Genomic DNA, 11,767 nt, shown 5'->3' with positions numbered 1-11,767 from the left:
TCTTCTTTGCATGAAATATGGCTGTGATTGCTGTTTAAGCACTGCAAAATCTTAGCAGTGTGGATATAATCAGTGTTGTATGATTTTTAAGTTTGGAACAGCAAATTTCAACTGTGGGGGGCGTCAGGTAGGATTAAACATTGACGTTTATCGAGTTGGTAAAAGTGATAAGAATGTGAGACAAGCCGATGGTAAAGCGAAAGCTACTTCAGTCTGCAGTCTTTGGACTTGCAGAATCAAAGGTACTCTAGGTGCGACACAAATTGGACCGAGGTGCTTCAGGAGCTGTTCCTCTGTCTGAATACATAAAAATGATCAGTGCGTCGGTCTGCAGTAGTTTCCCGCTGCCTCAGTGATTTAAACGAAACCATGTGAGCAGGGTGGACGTCTCTGAGGCTGTAAACCTGATGTACGATGTGTATGAAGGAGAAGGTTGGTACCAGAGGGTATAAAGCAGAGAAGTTGAGGGAACTGCTTTGTTTCAGAAGGGCAGAATTGTTTAATCTCCTTTCCTATCCAACTCTGTCCTCTGCAGCTTCTTCTCTCACATCTACTAACTTTATGTTGTCGTTCACTACATCGACAAGTCTCCTCTTTGGTCTTCTTCTCGGCCTGCTGCCTGCAAGTTCCAACCTCGGCATCCTTTTACTGATATAGTCACTGTCCCTTCTCTGTACAAGACCAAACCACCTCAGTCTGGACTCTTTGGCTTCATCTCCAGAACATCTCAACGTCCATCCTCGCCCATCCCGCCCATCCTCCAATGAGAAGTCTCCAACCCCTTGACCTCTGCTCCCTCCAGCTCTGCCTTCTCACTGCTGCTGTCTCCAACCCAGTCATTGCTGCTCTCACCACCGTTGTGCACATCTTTCATTTCAATCTTGCTGATTTTCTTTTATCACACATCACCCAGACACTTTTCTCCAACTCTTCCTACTTCTTCGCCTCATTTTCCACACCCCTCGACGCTCCAGAATTTACTCCTTATAAAAAGCAAGAAATTAGTTCAGCGTTGGATGTGATCAAGAAATTAGTTCAGCGTTGGATGTGATCAAATCCATCCATCCATCCATCCATCCATCCATCCATTTTCAATACCCGCTTCTTCCTGAACTGAGGGTTGCGTGGGTCTGCTGGAGCCTCTCCCAGCTGTCATAGGGTGAAGGCAGAGGCAGGGTGACACCCTGGATAAGTTGCCAGTTCATCACAGTGTGATCAAATCAACTCATCATATTACGTTCACATTTTTTCTTTGACTGAGTTCATGCAGGTTGAAACCAATGTGTGAGTGCCGTGATCTGATTTAAAAAAATAATACAATAGCATCACCCAATGAGTGCTCCTCAGCATGGGCTCTCTGGGCGGAACACATCCACACACATCTGGATATTATTTGTCTTTTTGAAGTTTTAGAGCACCTCTAATATTTGACGTTGTTTACCCAGCGCCGCGCACGCAAAACACGAAACACATGCTGATATTATGTGGTAGCAGGATCTAACGGCGAGTCAGCAAGATTTAGTGCGCCCCTCTCATCAGAATTTCCCCTCGCCGTTATTCACCCAGTTCACTTGAGTCGCTCTGGGTTCCTAGAAAGTGTCTGACTGTCTGCGAAAGCAAAGGCCGCTGATTAACCTGCGATGGCTGCCGCTGCGGGGACACGGAGCAGAGCCTCACTCTGACTCCGTGATAGAGGGACGAAGGCGGCCTCATTAGTCTCCCCTTGCAACAACCTCACCTCCAGACTCGCTTAAGGACGTGAAATATTTCTCCAGACTGCGGAGGGAATGATGAAGAGTCCTGCCTTTATTCTGTGTGTTCCACTGCCATCTCTGCATGTGACTCACTGCAGGCCACACAGCTGCTTTGGGTCATATTCAGCTGGACCTGCCCAGCCTGAAGGCTTTTCACATCATTTTCTCACAGCGCTTGGATTTCGCAGTTTCAATTTCAAGTTCAATGGACAATGTGCAAAAGGCCCAATTTAATCCATGTTGCTCTCGGCCTCTCGGTGGCCGGGGCGTAAATTCAGTGGGACCACATGCTCTATTCCTGTCGTGCACACACTGACCTTTGTCCACATGTGATTCCGTTTAGCTGTGATTGCTGCGGTTCTGCTTCCCTCTGTGACAATACCAGCTGAAACCTTAGTTGCCGTGGGCCCGTGGATGTCCGTTGGTGCTATCGGGTCAAGTGAAGAATGACGCACTATGTCGACTGTGACACAGGTGCACATAGAAGGACTCAAATTCTGCGGTGTTTCATTTTTTTTTTTTTTAATGGCACACTCGCCTCTAAATCTTGTGAGTGTGCGTCCGGCTCTTCTTTGCACCCGTTGAGTTTTATGCAGCAAATTTGCGTGTAATCCCTTTGGTCTGAGGAGGTCACGGCCATGTCGACAGAAAATTCCAGACAGGGCCACAGTTTTTTAGCCAATTAAACCGATCACTGAACACAAACAAAGCGTGAACTTTCTTTGCAATGCTGACCTGCAATGTTGCCGCCGTGGGCTAATCCCCTGGTCTGACCGCTTAAGACAGAGTTACGCTGAGTTCCATTTTGCCTCGCACAGTTCACCGGTGATCAGGAGCATCCCCTGAATTCACAATTTCTAGTCAGAAGGACTCAGGATCCTGTACAATCTACAGTGGCAGTGAGTGAAAGGTGCATTATGCCGTTTTTTAGCCACTTGTCCTGTTTTCAATATGATCATGGCTAAATTACTTTCCAGTGTCCACAGGAACGCATGCTGTCTGTGTGCTTTTGCACGCAAATGGTCATGTGGTGAGCGCTTATATGTGAAAATGGACTCGCAAGTGCTGACAGGAAACATGCAGTCATTTGAAAAAACAAAAATTTTTGACTACAAAAGAGTAAAATGACAGAGGGTGTGGTGAATGTGCTGCCAAATGTGGAACCATTCATTCTTCCCCCTTCTCTCTGTTTTCAATTCTGACTTGGAGAAAAAAAAAAGAAGATAATTTTGAGATGAAAATGCAAAACAGATGAAAAAAAAATTGAATATTATATTTAGATACAAAAGCACCTCTAAACAGTTGCAGTAGATTTATATTTTCATCACCGCTAAACTCTGTCTAGAACTAACAGCTGGCCATGTTTTGTATTTTTTTTTTTCCATCGACGGATCTCTGAAAACGCTTGAAATCTTACAAATTCTGCTGGAAACAATAGGAATGGAAAAAAACAAAACAATAGCAAACAATCGCAAAAAAACAACTTCAGGGCAGTGAGCGATTCAATCATCTCTTTCAGGAGTCCAGTGTTTGCACTGACCACTAAACAGAGTCCATCATCCAGTCGTGTCCACACCTGCGACAATACAGTTGCTCAGAAATCACTCATGCAGTGGTTCTGTTCTCCGGCTTTATTCTTTAATCGTCCGCGGCGCTGAGCCAAATCCATCACGGCCGCCGCAGCCTCGCCACTCGGCTGCGGGGCCGCTGGAGGTGACGTGCTGAGGTCAGAGTCGAGTCAAAGCCAGACTTTCCTGTGGAGGCCTGTGTTCTCAGCTGCTCACCAACACTCGCACCTGTCACAGCAAAGAGGAACCATTGTAAAACGTTAGAAAAAACTTTCAATCACAACACGAGTGTTAGTGAGCATGTTGAGGTTGCTGCAGAAAACTTCACAACAGAGGAACAAATACTGAGGATGACTGATTTCAATATTTCAAATTTGTTTTGAAGACAAGACGACGGTTGAGACTTGCACTGTGTCAGGAGCAAGTGTGTGAACTTTTGTGTGCTCATTACGTTGTGTGTTTATGTGAGCATATGATAAATTGTATTTCTTGAGAATGTATTTCTCAGTGACAAACAAACCGGGGGAAACAATTTTAGCAAGAAGGTGGAAATTGCAAGTCTACCGCACCATTATGTGATTGACAGGCAAGAGTGAAAAAAAACTGAGTTGCTTTGCGTAACACAACTAAAAATGCCAAATGCGATAAATTATAAGTGCGGGATAACAGAAAATAGGATGTTTTATGGCCAATCAGAGTTTTTTTAGTGTTTTGTTTCCTCATAGTTTGAGCTCAGTTTAGTGCCAGAAAAGATTTCAATGCGTTTAGTAGCGACAAACAAATTCTTTAAACACTTGTTTCATTCCTCCTACTGGTGAAAGATCCCCTTCATGTTCAGTTTGGACAGAGGTTCTGTATCTTAAATCCAACGTTTTCAGCACATTACTAGTGATTTCACAGTGGAAAGTCTGTGATATCACTATAGTGGACACTGGTTTTCCTGAAAGCTGCTCCTTTCCAGTCTCAGGACACAAGCTTTTTCTCACATGACTACATGATTGTGTATTTTCATTTCATTTTGATACCAAACAGCTTAATTGCAGTGAAATTAACACAGAAAATTCAATCTTCTGTCTGGCGAGTGCAGCAGCAGGTGGGAGGACATCTTGTAAAGCACACCATAAAATGATTTTCAGCTGGCCACAGCACATCTCTGGAGTGCTTTATAGGCACTCCAATTTTTCTAGTTTGAATTTCATTCAATCAAAAAGGGGGTAATGCTGTTTTCCCTTGCAGCACATATCTTGCCCCAGTGGACTGAAGGCCTCTGGTCCAAGTCTGTCTGAGAGTACAGTGAAATGAAACAATGAGACCTTAAGGACGTTTAAATGGAGAAGCCTGCGGTTCTGCTAAGCATGTTCCTGTCTCCTGTAATAAAAGCTACAAAACCGTCCAAAATGAGGACGGCAGGGGGAGACACAAAAGAAAGACAGAGCATTTGGTCCAAAGGTTGGCCACGCGTCTATTTATGAACTCTGCTATCTTCTAAACAAAACCCGACACCAAAACATTGGTGTTGTGAAATGTCCCCCCACCCCCCACCCCCAACTCAACGATCTGTTTTATCTCAGACAAACTGCCTCTGTCAAACTCGCACTGGAGCAACAGTCAGGTGTTTACTGTGTCATGACTCTCCTGCAACATAACACCCCTCAGTCTCTGAGCAACACAACAGCAGTGCAACAGACGGAGTACCTAAAAACTCGGGCGAGGTTTTACCGCAAACATCTTGTCAGCTTCCAGAATTCAATTTATCTTCTGAGGACACTGTGAGAGAATAACTGATCTCCATGCCTCGCTGAGGCATGAGGTCATGGTACTTTTGTTTCATCAAGTTGGCGAGAGAGATTTTAAACATTTTGCCAACAGGGGAACGAGAAAATGTTTCTCGTCCGGTCTTCACATCATGCCGGACGGCACGTATAAAAAATCTTTACGTGGGAATGAAGCAGCACTTGCTCCTCAAGGTTAGAAATATGCGCCAGATGCCAACTTTCTTTCATTTTTGTCAAGGCCAAAGATGATGGAATATCGCAAAAATGCCTAAAAGCAATTCCTGTATCTTATTTCTTTGCATTGTGCAATACCAAGCGTTCTAAAGGTCTGTTTCCTTGAACTCTGCGAAGTGGGAAAATGACACCTAAAATGACTGACGGCATATAAGCACGAAAAGGCTTGTCCACGGGCCCAGCTGGGTTCACTGGATCGTAACGTCCCTACAAAATAAAACCACATTATTTTCTTTTATTTGATTATTTTTTTTCTCTTTTTTTAAACTGTTTATTTTATTGACAGTTAGCGCGTGATTTAATCAAAGCCAGTGTAATGAACTGTAACACATCGAGAATAGTACATGTAATGTGTTTATGATCTGAAAGAGGATAAAATAGAATAAAGTAAATTTAAACTTTGCAGTGAATTAAAAACAACTTGAGAATTATAAAAAAAAAAAAAGTGCAGACAGCAGAAAAAAAAGTCAAAGAGCTACAACAATAAGGGAGTAATGTTTGGTGTAAGGGGCTTCACGTATCTAACCTAATTTTCTCAACAGCCGTTCCGAGTCATGATCCACATTGACGTCACATTCTCCATTCCTTGGTTATCTTTCATAATTTGAATCTATCAACACTAACCTTCTACTCTTGGTAACAAAGTTGGAACATTTTTGTGTTCACACAGTACACAATCTTCTGTTTATTATTATTGTCATTATTATTGTTATTCTTATTGTTATTGTTATTGTTATTGTTATTGTTATTATTATTAAATGCCTCAATTTTAACTTTTGACCAGGTGCTATGATACACTGTTCCCCAATTACCGAGGTGAAATAATTTGACAATCCATGTGAATCACAATAAAAGGCAGATGCAGAATATCTTCTTCCAACTTTTGGAGCAAAAGTAGGTTGAACGTTTTGCTCTCCTGTTCAAGTCGTTTCCTGGCTAGAACCTTTTTGCTGAGAAACATACATTAAAACACAGGTTTTTACTTTGTGGTGGCAGGTTATGCTCAAAAATGATCATTGTATGATTTTGATGTGATGTATTGAAATCTTTTTCTGTCAGCCATTTCCCACATAACTCCTGTTGCATTCTCACCGATTTCTCCATTCTCTATTCTTCTCAGATGGGCTTATTCCATGTTCATGCCCCTATATTTTATAAAGCATTTAAAGTTGAACGGGATCTAATATTCAACAGGCCTTCAACTACTAGATTTATAACTTTTTTATATATATATATTTTTTTTTTTCATGAGACATGTTGCTTTTGGGAAAGTATGAAGTGCGAGCAACTTGGACGATAAATCCATGCTCCTCCACCCAGATGCATCTGTTTCTCCAACCTCCTCCTGCCATTCAGGGCCATTCTGTCTCACATCATCCTGTGCAGACTGCAAGATGTATTAAAGACCAGGCAATTGAAAATGCACTGAGTCGTTCAAAGATGCACGTCGAGTGCGAGGACACGCATCTTTGATATTGGTGTCACATGACTTTAGCGATGGTGTGATGTTTTTGTCCAGTTCCCAATATGTGGACGGTCCAGTAAAGATTCGTTTTCAGCACTGAGCTAAAAACTTTATCTAAAGCAATAAACAGTAAACCCAGGGCTAAAAGTACTGTTTCCTAGAGACCTATAGTGTTGTAGTGTAGAGACCACTTTTATGGGGTCTCCTCCTCGACGCGTCTCTTGTTCTTGTCTTGGCCCTCAGACATTATGGTCTTGGCACAATTATTATTACACACTCCAATGTTTATTTTTCCCCATAGACGACACTGAGCCTTTCTTTCTCTTCTCCTTATGAGCCCAGTGCTGAGGCTCATGATCTCCCCAATATGCCGCCTTTGTTCTGCAATTCATTGAAGTGGAAACGTCCTATTGATGCAAACACTGTTTTCAGTTCTTGACTTGATCTTTGCATCGACATAGTGAGTCTTGGTCTCCAGACCTCCAGTCTTGATCTGGTCTAAGTCAAGGTGGTCTTGGCTGTCATGTCATTGTGTTCTGCTGTGTTTTCACACTCTTCTGATGTCCACCTGTGTCTTGTCCACCTGCCTATGTAAGCTCTCCCCACTAGATCCTTTTACAGGTTTTAAATAGTGATGGCATTGGTGTTGATGCACACATACAGACATGTGACAAAGTGTGCAGATGGCAGACGACCAGATCTGTGTGTTGTCACTGAGAGGGTGGAAGTGGAGGTGGTGAAACCTAAAGCCCCAGGATGTTTTTGAACAGAGATCGTAATCCCCCCCCCCCCCCCATCTGAATGAGTAAGACGAGCACTTTAGCACAACTTCCATTGGCTAAATGCACGTCGATGTTTTGATGATGTAGGCTGCAAAAAGATTGTTAGCCATCTTTGCCAAATTACCTTTTCTGTGCTTTTGTACAAACTGTCTCACATTATTTTCTTTGTGCCATTTGTTTCAGACCGGCTCATTTCCTTGACTTGGTGTTTTTGCCTGATTCCTGCCTGACTTTTTCTATGACCTTTTGCCTCCTGCTGGGGGCACTCACACATTTCACGCACGCACGCACGCACACATGCATGCACAAGCACACACACGAATGCATGCATGCACGCACACCACACTGGCTATGTATGGTTGGCTAATGAATGGCATGAGGTTGCTCCACTGCAGTCCAGGATGAAAAGTATAGATCTGATAAAAGGTGAAACGGGGGACGTTTAAGAAACCAGACATGTCACAGAGACATTTGTTGGAATCGTGCATCACATTACACGTACAGAACTTGATTTCCCATCAGGAGGAGGGCCGGCCTTGGCCTGTGAGCGTGGCGAGACGACTGCCAAACCAAAGACCACTGTTTGACACTATGTCAAGGAAACCAAACCCGGGAAGTTTTGCAAAGACAATGAGACATTTTATATCTGTATACAGTATGTGATGACAGAGTGAGGTCTATTCAAGCAAAATATGACAGTGTAATAAGTTTTGACCTGAAAACCAGCGAGACCTCACAAACCCAGGGATAAAGGTAGAAATTCAAATCTCTTTATTTAATCTTTGTTTCTTTTATTTCCAATTTCCAGAAAATGGATGTATTGTGAATGTATAATATTATTGTGGTTGGGTGTCTATGTGCTCAATCCTTTGAGTCTTGGCCAGTTTACTGCCTGGAAATGTACTCGTGTAGTATACTGTATCTTGCTCAGCTGGAGACTGCTACACCGAGATGAGTGCACCACATATTAACACAGCAGCCACATCATTTTTGTACTTTACACACCGAAACCACTGCTGTAGCTGCATCATTCAGATTTAAATTCTCGCTGGTCCACGTTGCCAACCTGCAATAGAACTCAGGTCATGACCCAAGAGGAAGTCAGGGAGCTACAGGAAGCCATCACAAGCCCAACTGCTGCCTGTTGTCAAAGCGGTTGTTACATCACAACTAGCAGACGTTTTTTTACTTGAAATCAATTCAAACCCAAAGAGCGATACTGACGGCTTTTCTTTCCTCTCCCTGAAAAATAGTGTGTAAAGTGCATCACTGCATGCACTGTTATCAACGTACGGCAGGATGACTTCATCTCTTTTTATTGACTCAGATTTCCTCATGTCTGATTTCCATTACCATTTTTTCATGTTAACCAGATACTGGAAAGGGCCAAAGAAAGATACGTCGCCAACTGATTATCTCAGCAGAAGAGATTCCTCCCATTTGTCCACATGGCTTGGCTATGGCAAGGGTTCTGTTGGGTGGCGTGCCATGACATGAGGACAGAACCCATTACTGAAATGCAGAAAAGCAGTTTGAAACGCATTCAAAAAACAAAAACACTATTCTTTCCCAACACTATCAAAAAAAAGAAGAGGACAGCAAACAGCAATCGCAACAGATGACTTTGAGTATTTTTATTCTTTGGGACTTGACCGGGATTGTCGCTGTAATGGACATACAGTTGAATCATGGCTGTTAGAGATTTAAGTAAATACTATTTAGAGTGTTGGGTTGGTTGTAGTCACTACAGAGAGTCAGTGGGTCATTTTGCGTGTGAACTATAGCATCATAAATCCTGCTCGGATTCGACACCAAATTCACTGTGCTCAGTCAGATGTTCACCAACTCATGTTAACACCTAACAAACTCCTTATAAGGATACTTGCGTTTTTCTTTTATGTCTTTCATAATTGGGCACTTTAACCACTGACTGACAAGAAGTTAATACTGATGTAGAACACAGCCCCACACGCTTCTCCCAGCCCACTCACACACCAGACAAACAGCGAATTAAAACCACAAGCAAAGCAGACGGAGAGCCGACTCTCCTTCGTGGGAACCCCAGACGCTGGGGCCTGTGTGGTCGACATAATGAAGTCGTTTCAACAGTCGCCTCCTTTATTTTATTATTATTGTTATTATTTTTTCGGTGCTGTGGTCCTCCAATAATGTTTCTTCACTGAGTTTAAGAATTCATTTGATTTGAGCGGGAACGGAGCCAAAAGAGACGGAGTACTGCAGTTTTGATGTGCCGCCCCCAGTTACTGTGTGTGTGTGTGTGTGTGTGTGTGTGTGTGTGTGTTTGGAACATGATTCATTTGTGGCGAATAAAACCAGCTGTTTCTGTTGAACAGCGGCCAAGAGCGGCGTGTACGGGGGGGCCCGACGGCGTGCAGGACCTCCGCGTGGCCAGATTCCATACGTCGCACAGCAGCCCAGTGCCCCTGCTATTGAACAAGGTGATCATAACTGATAGACAATTATTAGATCAACTCCCATATTTGCACTAAATCCAGAAAGCAAATGATGAGAAAGCGACCATTCAGATTCAAAGAAAGCAGCAATCAACCTCGAACCCCCGGCCATCAGTTCAGTGCAGATGACCATTGGAGGCAAAGCCTACAAAACATCTTCGGCCTTATCAGAATTTATACAAAGTGTTTGACCTTGGGCTACTCGGTGCCATTTTTTCCCACAAGTAACATTAAGAGTGTTTGATAGATCACTGAATGAACTCTCTTGAAGACACACAATAGACCGCACAGATTTACTACAGCATTATCCTGCTCTCTTTTGCACTGGAAATAGATAATATGTTGCCACACTGTACATTTTGACACATTTTGATCTCATTTACTTCCATATGTCTGATCTACATCACCATTATTTCATTTTAACCCAATGACATAAAGGGATTAAATGCTTTGTTTTTTTTTTCTCTTACAGAGTAATGACGCATACTCTTTCAATATGAATAAAAAGGAGCTGAGACCAACAGTTAACAGGCCCTTAATGTCAGTGACTGCAGATGTTAATGCGCAGGCTTCAGTCCTACATGGAAAGCACAACCTACATGCAGAGCAGCCTGTGTTAATCATGAAGCTGGACGTTTCAGCTGGAGTAATTAGAGCCATGATTGCATGTTTGATGAAGACACAAATAATAAGAAAATGATCGTGCTCAGAAAACTGACCTCTTTTATTTCTCTTCCATTTTTTTTTCTCCTGTCAATATTTACATTCTTTCAGATTCAGAGTATTTGTTATTATTACTTGATGAATGAACATATTAAGATGAAGGGATTTAAGAGAATTGCAACAGTGGTGAAACATTCATTTCATACATTTCGGCAAAACTTTGTGTATCTGCAGGTCTCCTGACACTTGTCGCTTCTGACACAAAGTTCGACAGAATTTGTTTTGGTTTTGTGTTTGGACACACTTGCAGTCGGGATGATGGCATGACGTGGGGATTGGCAAAACTTTTGCGACTTGGAATTTTGCATCATTGGAACACAATTTGAAGGTTGACTCTTCAGAACTGTGTTTGTTTCGAGATGCTTGGCACCATGGATTGAGAAAGGAGGGGTGACAAACTCCAAGCTGAGTAACAAGTCACACATGTCTCCACAAGAACGTTTGGAGGGGCATTCTTGTGGGCAGAATTACATTACAGTAGGAAAGAAATTATAATAACTTCCTTTTTTGATCATCAGTGAGCTTCATGATGGCTGCAGGCTATTTTTTTCCTCTGAAAGTTCTCCTTCATTGTTGTACTTATTTGAGCAACTTCATGCATTCTGGACTGATTTAATCCAAAGTGAAATTTATTTCTCACGTGTAAATAAATACACAGAAAGTCAAGAACATAGAAAAGAAGATTATATAACATTACATCATAGTACATTTGCTTCATCCTGTCGGAATTGAAGATGATGGTTGTCAGTGTCCAGCTGTCTGTCAGTCCTGCATGGCAGCTTCCAGGCACAACGCATATCTGAGTATTTGTCCAAAAAGTTTGGTCAAATGCACTAGGTTAATATAATAATAATAATAATAATGATGATAATAATTTTTGAAAATGTGGACTCGGGTGCAATAAAGTATTTTGGTACCAGTGTTGAGTTGCAAGCCACACATGGTTTGTGTTTTGGCTTGTCTGCTGCTCATATCTGGAGATGAGGGACTTT

This window comes from Nelusetta ayraudi, unplaced genomic scaffold (assembly GCF_046127955.1).
Source record: "Nelusetta ayraudi isolate G7.1 ecotype Tasmania unplaced genomic scaffold, CSIRO-AGI_Nayr_v1 ptg000005l, whole genome shotgun sequence".
Lineage (NCBI taxonomy): Eukaryota > Metazoa > Chordata > Actinopteri > Tetraodontiformes > Monacanthidae > Nelusetta > Nelusetta ayraudi.
This window is presented reverse-complemented; position numbering follows the sequence as displayed.